Here is a 13,714-nt window from a genome sequence, read left to right as displayed (position 1 = left end):
GGGACTGAACCCGGAACCATTTGGTTGGTTAGCAAGCTACTTACCACACAGGTACTCCTGCGCCTATATATATATATATATATATATATATATATATATATATATATATATATATATATATATATATATTTACATATACAGAGAGAGGGGGAGAGAGAGATGTGAATTTTATCTGAGATTATGTGAACTCTGAAGAGTAATTATGAAATGAATTTTATTTTCCGACATAATGTGTTCTACTTTGAGGAAGAGCTTTTGTCGATATTATACTGGTTGACATTTTCTGTGTATTTACGTGTTTTAAAACTCTCCCCCTCTCTCTTTCAGTATATATATCTATATAATATATCAACAATCAAGGAACGGCCATAATAGGCCATTCACCCACTAGAAATAACAGCCAAAGCTTCAACCGCAAATAATGCGGTTGAAGCTTTGGCTGTTATTTCTAGTGGTGGGTGAATGGCCTATTATGGCCGTTCCTTGATTGTTGATGTTGAACTTAAAATGGTCTATGACTATTTAATTTTTTCCCACTAGGCCGCTGGTGGCAAAAAATTCTACAAATTTTTTTTGCCACCCTATATTGATTAATTATATATATATATAATATGTACTATATTTGTATTATATGATAGACGGCCAGAAAAATAGATATATAGATATGTTGCCAGATAGCTATAGCTGAATATGCAAACGTGCATACTGACTCAGTTAATAGACCTATGTGTGTGTGTGGGGGGGGGGTATGTGTGTTTCTGTTTGTCTGTGTGCATGCACGTATATGTGTATGCTTTTATTATGTATGTATGTATACATTAATATAAATATTCTCCAATACGAAATATCCATATCGCGAAGCTTTGCATCCTGTTCTGTCCATTATCACGATATTATCCACATTACTATCAAACAATTTAGCTATAAATTTTCTTAATCGGAAAACAGCATTTCCTTTTCTATATTCTGATATAACTATTATTCCTTAGCTTTACCATGAAATTGCCCCCATGACATTTTTCATTTATGATATTATATTTGTAGGAAGTAATTTTCTTGACTGTCTGGAAAATTGATTATGAATTTTTCATTATCAAACTCTATATTCATTCAGATTGATTGGGCGAACTAACTTCAACAAGCACCTGCTGTACCTAGAAGCTGATACAGTATATTGTCTTCTTTGATTATTTAATCATATTCTTTCTTTAATTCTGATGCTATCATTGAATAATTTTTCATAACTGAAACTCTTTCAAACGTATAATTTAGATATGTGTGTGAGTGTTTGAATATATGTATTCGTGTATTTATAAGTCTGTCTCTGTACACACACGCATATATACTTACACACACACACATATATATATATATATATATATATATATAATATATATATACATACATATGTGTGTGCGTGTATATATATATAGATATAGATATTTATACATACACACAGACATATAAATATATATATTTATATATATGTATGTATGTATGTATGTATGTATGTATAATTAGAGGATATGCCAAATTCATGACGGTTGCATCCGAGGAAATATTGGTTCAATAGCTAGTACTATTGGAGAATGAAATTCTCTTAATAGGTATATATTACAATATATACCTATTAATTCCCTTAATAGGTATATATACAATAGGTATATATCAAGTCTATAGTTTATATCCAGTGAAAAGCATAAACGAAATTGGCATTCAGGAAGTTAACAATTATTTATTTTTAGCAAAATTGATTGTCTTCGATTCTTACAACCGTTTCAATTAGTACTCAATAATTTAAGTACAAATTATTACATTAAATTTGCATTTACATGACATGAGAATGATTTCATTCATCGGCGAAAAGAGATGTACCTTGGGATGTTATATGTGGACCTATCGATTCGTTTCAGCAGACTCAAATAATTTGTCAGTCAGTTCATTTCAGAGTCCGCTTTCAGAGGCCCATATATATAACATTCCAAGAAACCATTTTTTTCTTTCTCTGCGATGAAATTATGCTCATGTCAGATGAATGCAAATTTAATGTTCAAATTTGCAATAAGATTCTTGAGTAATTAATGGAAACGGCTGTAAGTCGTGAAGATAACCAATTTGCTAATAATAAAAACTGTTAACTTCCTAATCTTAATTTACTTTCCTTCTTTTCATTATATATATATATATATGTAAGTATAATAAATATTAGGGAATAAATCCAAATTTACAGGGAAAAATCAGATTTAGGATTGAATCCAATTTTATAGTAAAATATTATATAATATTAATTAGAGACAAAACCACTATTTTGCAAATCAAACAAAGAAAGACTTAATCCAATACATAAAAAAATTTAATATAAATTAAATAAAATTAAATTCGACACTACAATTGTTTCGTGTCTCTTCAAAGGACATTCATCAGGTGGATTTCAGATCTTCTATTCAATTTTAAGTTATGAAGTTTGTTTGATTTGCAAAATAGTGGTTTTGTCTCTAATTAATATTATATATGTAAGTATATATATATATATATGTGTGTGTGTGTGTGTGTGTGTGTGTGTGTGTGCATGCGCACGTATGAGTATTTGTACGCATGTATGCATGTATATGTATGTTTAAATAATATATGTTATATACCATTTGTTATATATATATATACATTCATTAGGCGAATGAATATATATATTATGCATACATGTATATATGTATATTATATATATATATGTATATATATATATATATATATATATATATACATATATATACATATATATGTTTATAAACATATATATGTATATGCGTCACACCTAACATTCTTTACATATATGTATGTATATATAGATATAGATACAAGATAAGAAAATGGAGAAATACATCTAAATCAAATATCAATTACACGATAATACTCAATCACATACTTTATTAAACCACCATATAGAGACTGTAGGGTTACATATAAAAAGCAGAACAAATCAGTGTACATACAGTAGTGTACATAAAAAAAGTGTACATAAAAGAGTAATGATGTATAATAAGTAGAATATATATAAAAGAGGATGTAATCTATACTTATATTTATATTTACTTATATTTATATTCTCTTTTATATATATTCTACTTATTATACATCATTACTCTTTTATGTACACTTTTTATGTACACTACTGTATGTACACTGATTTGTTCTGCTTTTTATATGTAACCCTACAGTCTCTTATGTGGTGGTTTAATAAAGTATGTGATTGAGTATTATCGTGTAATTGATATTTGATTTAGATGTATTTCTCCATTTTCTTATTTGTATTAGTAATTTGTGGTAAATCATTTTACCTTTGCCCATATAATACAGTAAATGAATTGATTGCATCGCAATCATTAACATTTATGTATTAACTTTGTTGGGTACTTCACTAGCGGTATATTGGATATATGTTATCCCATGGAGGGTTGCATTTACAACCCCTATCTCAATTTGTAACTATATATATAGATATATATTTACACACATATACACACACACACACACACACAGACATATATATATATATATATATATATGTATGTATGTATTTTTGTGTATGTATGTATGTACATATAGATAAATATATTCATATATACACGCACATAAATATATAAATATATATATATATATATATATGTATGTATAATTAGAGGATATGCCAACTTCTTGATATATGCACACACGTACGTTGCAATCAATATACATTGCAAACACATTCGTTGCAAATGATACTACGAGATTTTGCAATCTGCAATAAATATAAGCAAGAATTTAAACCGTACTGTCATGATTGATGTGTAGGAGTGGTCGTAGATTTTACGACCTTCGTTATAGTATTCTGGAAAGAAAATTTGGCTTGATCATGACTGTATTTTTTTCTTTTTTCTTGCCGTATGAATATTTCATCGGGAGTAAAATGTTCCAAAACAAAGTACATCACGCACGCATAAGACTAATCTGTTTGTAAATTTATTATTTAGCCTTTCTGTAAATATATTAAATGCACGAAAACCGAGCAGCATCTCGTTTCTTTATTAAATAAATTAAGCAATGCAATTAGTTTCGACTTTTCTTAATCCCGAATTGTATATCTATTTCCTCTGTGCTGTCTAAAATTGGGCCAATGTTCGCGTGCTTACACTTGTTTAATGTTCTAGTCACATTGTGTACATACTAAGAACATGCATAATGTAGAAAGGGTTCCATTATATTCCCATTATCACTACAACCTTAGTGTACTGTACTGGTCTATTAATTATCATGCGTGTTGTGTTAATAACTGTATTCGTGTTTGCAGGTGTGTGGGCGTGTGTTTATGTATGCGTGGCTGTGGAGGCGCAATAGCCCAGTGGTTAGGGCAGCGGACTCGCGGTTTCGATTCCCAGACCGGGCGTTGTGAGTGTTTATTGAGCGAAAACACCTAAAAGCTCCACGATGCTCCGGCAGGGATGGTGGTGATCCCTGCTGTACTCTTTCGCCACAACTTTCTCTCACTATTACTTACTTTTTCTGTTGTACCTGTATTTCAAGGGGCCGGCCTTGTCACACTCTGTGTCACGCTGAATATCCCTGAGAACTACGTTAAGGGTGCACGTGTCTGTGGAGTGCTCAGCCACTTACACGTTAATTTCACGAGCAGGCTGTTCCGTTGATCGGATCAACCGGAACCCTCATCGTCCTAACCGCCGGAGTGCTTCCACATGTATGCGTGGCGATGTTTGTGCGCGTATGTGTTTGGATGTGTGTGTGAGTTTGTGTCGGGGTTAAAGGATCTGACAGTTTGCATTCGATTTACTCTTTTGCTCTTTTACTTGTTTCAGTCATTTGACTGTGTCTATGGTGGAGCACCGCCGTAAGTCGATCAAATAGACCCCCAGGACTTATTCTTTATAAGCCTAGTACTTATTCTATTGGCCTCTTTTGCCGAACCGCTAATTTACAGGGACGTAAATACACCAGCATCGGTTGTCAAGCGATGTTGGGGGGACAAACATAGACACACAAAACATATATACACACACATATACATATACATATACATACATACATATATATATATATATATATATATATATATATACACGACGGGATTCTTTCATCAGTGTCCGTCAACGAAATCCACTCACAAGGCTTTGGTCGACCCGAGGCTATAGTAGAAGACACTTGCACAAGTTGCTACGCAGTAGGACTGAACCTGGAACTGTTTGGTTCGTAAGCAAGCTACTTATTATGCATAAACTTGGTATTCATGACAAATTCCAGGTTATCAATACTAAAGTCGCTTTCACGATAGAAGCAGTTATAACACACTAACGTGTTTTTTTTATATCTCATACTCTCCTTAGCGTTTTAACGATAAGCAGTATTATACACTTTACTCTTTTACTTGTTTCAGTCATTTTGACTGCTGCCATGCTGGAGCACCACCTTTAGTCGAGCAACTCGACCCCGGGACTTATTCTTCTGTAAGCCCAGTACTTATTCTATCGGTCTCTCTTTTGCCGAACCGCTAAGAAACGGGGACATAAACACAACCAGCATCGGTTGTCAAGCAATGCTAGGGGGACAAACACAGACACACAAACATACACGCACATATACATATACATACATATATACGACGGGCTTCTTTCAGTTTCCGTCTACCAAATCCACTCATAAGGCTTTGGTCGGCCCGGGGCTATAGCAGAAGACACTTGCCCAAGATGCCACGCAGTGGGACTGAACCTGGTACCATGTGGTTGGTAAACAAGCTACTTACCACACAGCCACTTACCACTTACAACATTATCATATTTTCTCTCGATTATATCTCACGTAAGTAGATTATGATGCAGCTTGCCTTGAAAAGTTGAGTAGAGTGTTACTGCCTTTCAGAACGCTTTACATAGATTATATACCTTTCAGATCCACAGGGCGCCCATCACTTAGAAAAGAAGTGCTTTGTTTACGCAATGTATAACAAAGTTTGCTGATGGGCATTTCTGTTATAGTATCACAAAGGTTGCCGAAGTGGTATCTAGATTAATGACGTAAGATCCTAAATACATCTATATAATGAGTGTATTCTGCATTACACTTTGACCTTCCAGCGATCTACAAACAGAGATTAATAGAAAAAAAACTCTTACCATTCTCCAATGTATCGATATAATCGATGGAATCTTTGATGATGATATTTCCATTTTTCGTCCGATTACTGCAACAAGAAAAAGAATATCAACGGAGTATGAAAATTGACCTTGTGGTTTCTGGATTCTCTTCGTAATAACTTGAATTCCATTTATGGGATTTTCTGTGTGTTGCTTAACCGATACCACTGCGAGAGAAATTTGATAAACGGATGTATGCTTATGTGAGTGAGAAAGAGAGAGACAGAGATAGATATAGAGATAGGAAGATGGAGAGAGAGAGAGAGAGCGGGAGAGAGCTATTACATATACATTAGTGTTTATAGAAGACGTGCCATGAAGCGAATTCAATTCTAAATGATATCTCATGATATATTGGATTAAAACGATTTTGGATGGGAAAAACTAAGCGGTACAACATCTGAGTTATGAGTCACGCATTTCCGGTAAACCAGAAAGACAAGCTTTCATTAAAAGCATACTCTAATCTGAGATTGAGATTGTTTTCATTCAGAGCACAAATACAGAATCATCGAGAAATATTTAAATAAGTATTTATTAACGATGTGTTCAAAGCGAAATCGTCTCTAGATAACAGCTTATAAAATAATGAATAACCCGCTATTTTTGCAACCCAAACAGACGTTGTTTCAATTACATAAACACAACTATAATCTTTCTTATTGGCGAATTAAAAATCCTATATATAAGTACGTCTGTGTATATTCATCAACGAACATGCAGCCTGCCTCTGCCAACTTTGTCCCCGACTGCTGACCACAGAGGAGAAATAGCATCGCATTGAAGTCTGCCAAAACCTCCACCAGCGTGCCGCTTATGACCCATGCTTCATATCGAAGTTCATCACCGGACACGAGAGTTGGGACTACGGGTACGACCCTGAGACGAAACAACAGTCGTCACCGTGGAAGAGGTCTTCATCTCCATGACCGAACAAAGCCTGACAGAGCCGCAGCCCAATCAAGAGCATACTGCGGTGTTGTGCAGAATTCGTCCATACATCCCCCCAGGACCTGACCACCAATAGAGAGTTCTATTGTGACGTTTTGAAGCGTTTGAAGGAGGACATTCACTAGAAGTTATTTTTTATTAAACATATCTAATCAGGGAACAGTTTTTGATACCATCTCACAATATATACATGTTCATATACGACGGGTTTATGAACATGTATATATATATATATATATATATATATATATATATATATATATATTTATAAATACAAAATGGGACAAGAACACAAAACATCCAGACAGTTAGGTGATACAAAAAAGGGACAACAATCCAAGGAATCTAATGTTCTTAGCATAGTTTTTCTTTGGGGATGGACAGGTTGGAGCAATCTCGAGTATAACCAGCCGAGATTGCAAAGATAATCTGGAACTCGACTGATGAAAGAAAACTCTGAATGACCCGTCCTTGTTTTTTTTTGTATCGTATATCTGGATGTATTGTTGTACCTTAATTATATCACTTGACTGGATGTCTTGCGTTCTTGTCCCACTGTGTATCATATATATATATATATATATATATAATATATATATATATATATATATATATATACATAACTTTTGTTTTTATGTTTAGTTATTATAGAAACACTTTTATATTAATCTGACGGGTTACTTTGCTTTTTTGCGGAGTACAATTTTTTCCCTACGTAGGAATATTGCTGACAGTGAATTATAAGATACTCACTTTTGAAAGAGAATTGAAGAATATTTATAAACAGAGAGCCGACAGCTTCCATAAAACACAAAGGTGAACATCTCTTTATTCCACTCAAATTGCTTATAGAACAGTGAACACCCGCAGAGAAATATACAGACCTATAGCCTCTACATCTAACAAAATCCTATTGTGAACATCAAAGCTCAACAGAAATAACGTTTTATCATAACAACACAAATGACCGCCTTCTTTCAAATAAAAACAGGAAATACCGTAAAGAATAGCGACAATGAAAGAAAGTGACAAGCTGAACCACACCACCTACTTCCAATCTTTTGTGAACACGAAAAAACCGTCCCATTAGAAAAAAGTTGACAGACCTTGTTATTTAGGTTTTAAATACTGGAATTCTACCTTGGACATTTAAGTTGTTGAAGCAAAGAATTAAATTCAATAAAATCAAGAATAACCACACTACTAACAATTCTGTGCCTATATAACAAAGGTTCACTTCTGGTTATTAAGTCTTACATACCTTAATAAATTCTAGACAAAAACATAATCCACGACTTAATCGATAAAACATTCTCAAAAACACCTATCCATAGTAACCCATTCATGAATCTAATTACCACCGCAATCAAATCTACTCACCCAACGAAGACTTTAACCCAACAGGACTACACAAATGCAAGATTAAAGCTAATGCGTTGCATTCCGACTGCGTGTGTGTGTGTGCGTGTGTGCGCACGCACGTGTGCTAGGGTGTGTAGGCGCAGAAATATCTGTGTGGTTAAGCAACACACTCTATACTATATGCTTTCTGGTACCGACCCACAATGCGACATGAGACAGTGTCTTTCACTATAATTTCGAAACAACCAATAACTTGTGAATACATTTGTTACTCAGAGACTCTCTGAAAGCTCGTTGTGTACGTATGTGCATATTTGTTTGCTTGTATATGTGTATGTGTTTGCGTATGCGTTTGTGTTTGTATGTGAACATTCCAGCACTTGGCAACTGGTGTTCTTTTTACCACACTGTAACTTAGAGGTTCATCATAAGAGATGAACTTTTACCACAATAACTGAGACAAGTCATAGATAAATGATAATTTATGCTTTTAAAATAATATCGATTTGAGTCCAGTAGCAACATACACTCTATGTGGACGAATGACAAACGATTCAATTTTCTTCGATACATGAAAGCGCATTATAATAATACTGCGTAATTTTAAAAAGCTGCAATGGCGAATTCATACCGTTATAAAATATACAATGCATAAAGAATATGCTTTGAATATGTAACTAATCAAGGAAGACGTTTTGCTCGTTTCAAGAATGTTCTTAATTCGACAAGAATTTTGCATTTGAATTCGATTCATTAAGATTTCATATATCTCAGTTTGTTATTTTTCCCATGTGAATCATTTCCACTTGAAATTGGTCTTTTAGTTTACTCGAGTTTTGAAAACTGTCTTGTTCGTGGTTTACTGTAATTTGGTTGCGAATTAGTACGATGTCAGTATTATCTTTTGATATCTCTCTCTCTATCTGACATATCAAACTATCGCTTACTGATTTCAAAAGTTCGGTAAAAATCAGGATTAATGAGAAGATTTAAGATTCACTAACGCGCTTAATGTCGTATTTCAAATATGTTTCCTGAATATAAAGTTCTAATGCAAATTTGCAGTGACGTAAGATTAACAAAACTTAGATATCTGAAAACTTATTAACATTGTCGTGGTTTCTGTTGCTGTTGGCGATCTAGCAGAGTCATTTGCACACCGGACAAAATGATTCATCGGTCCTCGGGCTTTGAGTTCAAATTCCGCTGAGGTGGAGCTTGACTTTCGTGCTTTCAGGATCGATAAAATAAATACCAGCTGACTATTCGGGTCGATGTAATATTGTGCCTATAGTAGTTTTGTGCCCATAGTAGACAGGTTTATTGTTGTTGCAGCTGTTGTTTTCATTTTGTTGATGTTACTGCTGTTGTTGGTGATGGTAGTGGTGAGATAGCAGAAACGTTAGCACTCCGAAAAAAAATTCTTAACGGTATTTCGTCTGTCTTTCAGTTCCCGGTTCAAAACCCGCCAAGGTCTACTGTGCTTTTCATGATTTTGTGTTCAATAAAATAAGTACCAATCAGGCACTGGGAGCGACCTCACCACCCCAACATGTGTGTCTTCGGGCCAAAATTTGAAAGCATTATTGATTTTTTTTTTTGTTGCTATGGATATTAATATTATTATTATTATTGTTGATGTTGTTGTTGTTATAATCATTAGATGAAAAGTCACAGGTATGATGGAAAGTGTCAGCTGTCCACAGCCAGCAGACTAATGTAACACGTTATTTTTATTATTATTGTTGTTCTTGTTCTTGTTGTTCTTTTGTTGCTGCTGCTGTTATTATTGTAATTATTAGATGAAAAATCACAGCTTATTTTGCTAGGTATGATGGAAAGTGTCACTTTATTATTACTATTATTATCAATATTATTATTATTATCATTATTATTATTATTTTTATTATTATTATTATTATTATTATTATTATTATTATTATTATTATTATTATTATTATTATCATTATTATTATTGCCTTTGAACAGCTTCTAATGCTGTACTACAATGTCAGCTGTTCACTACCAGTGAATTAAGGTAACACTTCTTATTTTTCGAGCACCTTCCGGAGTATTCGAGCGGTTCCAAGCAGTGCTGTTTTCTGCAAGTGCTCCACCCTTATTGCAGCTCCTATTTGTTCCACGTACTTCTCGAGATTTTTACTCACTGTTCCCAGGGCTCCTGTAATTATTGGTAATACTGCTACCTATTTCATCGACGGCAACTGCTTAACGTCCCAAGCTAACCTGTCGTATCTCTCAAAATTTCATTCTTCCTGATCGCATACCTTGCTGTCAGCTGGGTATGCTATGTCTCTGATCCCGCATAGTTTGTTTTCTTTATCAATTAAGACTATGTCCGGCTGCCTATTCTCAAGCTCATAGTCGCACTGAATCATAAAATCCCATAGGATCTTTTCATTTCTATTTTCGGCAATGTCTCCAGGTTTCAGGTCGTACAATCTTTTGCTCTGTCAAGTCCATGCTTGTTGCAATAATAATAATGATATTAATAATAATAAAATAATAATAATAATAATAATAATAATAATAATAATAATAATAATAATGATAATAATGATAATAATGATGATGATAATGATGGTGATGATGATAATGATGATGATGATGATGGTGGTGTTGCTGATGATGATGATGATGATGATAATAATAATAATAATAATAATAATAATAAATAATAATAAATGCCCTGATGCAGTACCAGGCAGTGGCTCTCATGGCTTCTGATCTTAACTGATTGGAAGTGTTATCATGTACATAGTTTTGTCTTAGTATAAAAGATGGGCTACAGCAAATATTCTGCTCAATACCACAGATTTGCTTGTCAGTTGTTTGACCGTCACCAGTTGAGCATGTCCCTTAATGGCTGACGATATGTGCATCTCTGATCACGAGCAGAAGTAGTGGGGGAGCATCATAGCCATGTGTTGAGAGGGATTCTTTGGGGTTTGAATATTTCACCTCTGGAAACATGGGTGGTTCTTTCAACATCCTTAAACAACCCTTATTGAGGGACCTTTTGAGCGGGATGGGCTACTCAACCTGAAGAAATTTCTAACTGGGCCCCATCTGCAAGGTCATGTGCTGTTTATCTTGATATGAGATCACTATGTCGCGCACATATGGTTGTGATGCATGTGCCTGGTGTACCTTTATCAGACGGGTAGTCATGATGGGTATATTGGGCTTCGTATATTTTACCCCAGTGTCACTTTGATGGCATGAACTGCTCTCTCACTCAATAATAATAATAATAATGATAATAATAATAAAAGATGAAGAAGAAGAAGAAGAAGAAGAAGAAGAAGAAGAAGAAGAAGAAGAAAGAAGAAGAAGAGGAGGAGGAGGAGGAGGAAGAAGAGAAGAAGAAGAAGAAGAAGAAGAAGAAGAAGAAGAAGAAGAAGAAGAAGAAGAAGAAGAAGAAGGAGAAGAAGAAGAAAAATACAATTGAATTATAAATTTCACGTAAACAGTGTGGCTGCACAGATCGTTAAATTTGGGTGTATGTTATGCATAGTTCACGTTAGCTATTACTATCCTGCTTTAAGTGCTGCTGTGATGGCGATATCGTAATCACACAACCTATTATTGTTATTAATATAATCATTAAGCTGCTATTATCCTCAACAATGATGTTGATTAATACCACAATTCGAAAGGAAATTGTATTATTAATAGAAATCACCCATAATTCACAACAATATTATTTCATACAATTGTGAACTAATAACATACAATAAGCGATGCAGCGAATATTTGCCACAATAATAATCAAATAATACGAAAAACAATATATAAAATTCGATAAAACAACCTATGTATGAAAGTGTATCTGATATTGATACAATTAAGAATCTTCAAAATATTGGGTTGTCTGGAAAGTTCGTGCCGGTTTTTAAAGGAAAGTTCGAAAGGTCAATAAATACTTGCCATTAGATTTTTAATCAACCAAATACGAACCATTTCGTTGCACAATGCGTCTTCATCTTTCCTTTAACTTGAAAATACCCTCTTCCCACAATTGAGGTGGTTTCATGGTAACGAATTCATCAAGCTATCTTTTTACGTCATCCAAGGATTTGAAACTTTTACCATTAAGGCTATTCTGCAGAGACCTGAATAAGTGGAAATCCGAAGGAGCAATATCTGCCGAGATGAAGCAATTTTTGTCTGGTTCCCAAAGCATAAAGTGCCTAAAATGAACTTTCTTATCTTCCATTTTAAAGGATTACAGAATTAACACAGGTTATAGGAATATAAAGCTTCTTCCACGAAAAGATAGCTAAAACTGTGCTCTAAATGGAGGTGTAGTCAATTCCTATTTTATGGACTCCACCAAGTTCTAAAATATGTCGAAAGTTAAGCTACTATAAATCGGCACGAACTTTCCGGACAATCCAGTACAAGGAAGATGACGTGTAAAAACAGAAAAAGTAAATACGGCACGTGTTATTGTTGTAACACGCAACTGTGGCTCCAACTCACTCACAAATCGTACCCTCATGTAATTTAATCTTTTCACCTTCGTGACACTGCTGCACACCATGGATTTACCACTTCGGATGACAGGCCGCACGCCCACCGAATATTTCTCGTTAATTTTTGCTTCACTCACTGACAAGTAATGTCGTAACGCTGTGCTAAGCACTTCAATGCAATCAGCATGAGGCACTTTGACGATATCATAATTCACATGTACCGATAATGATCATTGGAATCTAATCAGTAGGAGATACTCCCCAATGTCTTTAGATCCCAAAGTGCCTATTGCTATCATTCTCTTACAGTCCTCCAGCATCCCATAAAAAAAAAACCCGAATGTCTCCTGGTATCTCTTGGCCGTCTGTCGAGCAACGTTAATCTCCTGCCCAATCATCTCCACCTCGTCAAAACGTTACAGAGCACGTTTGGCTTTGAGATTTGTTTTTAAGACCATATAGCTTTTTAAGATTTCTGAGATCTCTTCTCCGAGGATCATCCTTTGTCACTGCGGTAGTGCTCGCATATACATACTGCGATGCAAGAGGAACAACGAACGATGGATTAGTATCGTTGGCAATACGCGTGATTGACCGTCTTTCAGTCTGTAATACTGGTTTTAAATGTTGGCACTATGGTGCGGAGATTCCCTTTGGTCACTAATGACCATGGGATTGCACCTAGAAAGTTACCCTCCGAGGCAAAAACCGGGCAAGATTGTTTGT

This window comes from Octopus sinensis, linkage group LG14 (genome assembly GCF_006345805.1).
Source record: "Octopus sinensis linkage group LG14, ASM634580v1, whole genome shotgun sequence".
Taxonomy (NCBI): Eukaryota; Metazoa; Mollusca; class Cephalopoda; order Octopoda; family Octopodidae; genus Octopus; species Octopus sinensis.
Note: the sequence above shows the minus strand (reverse complement) of the source record.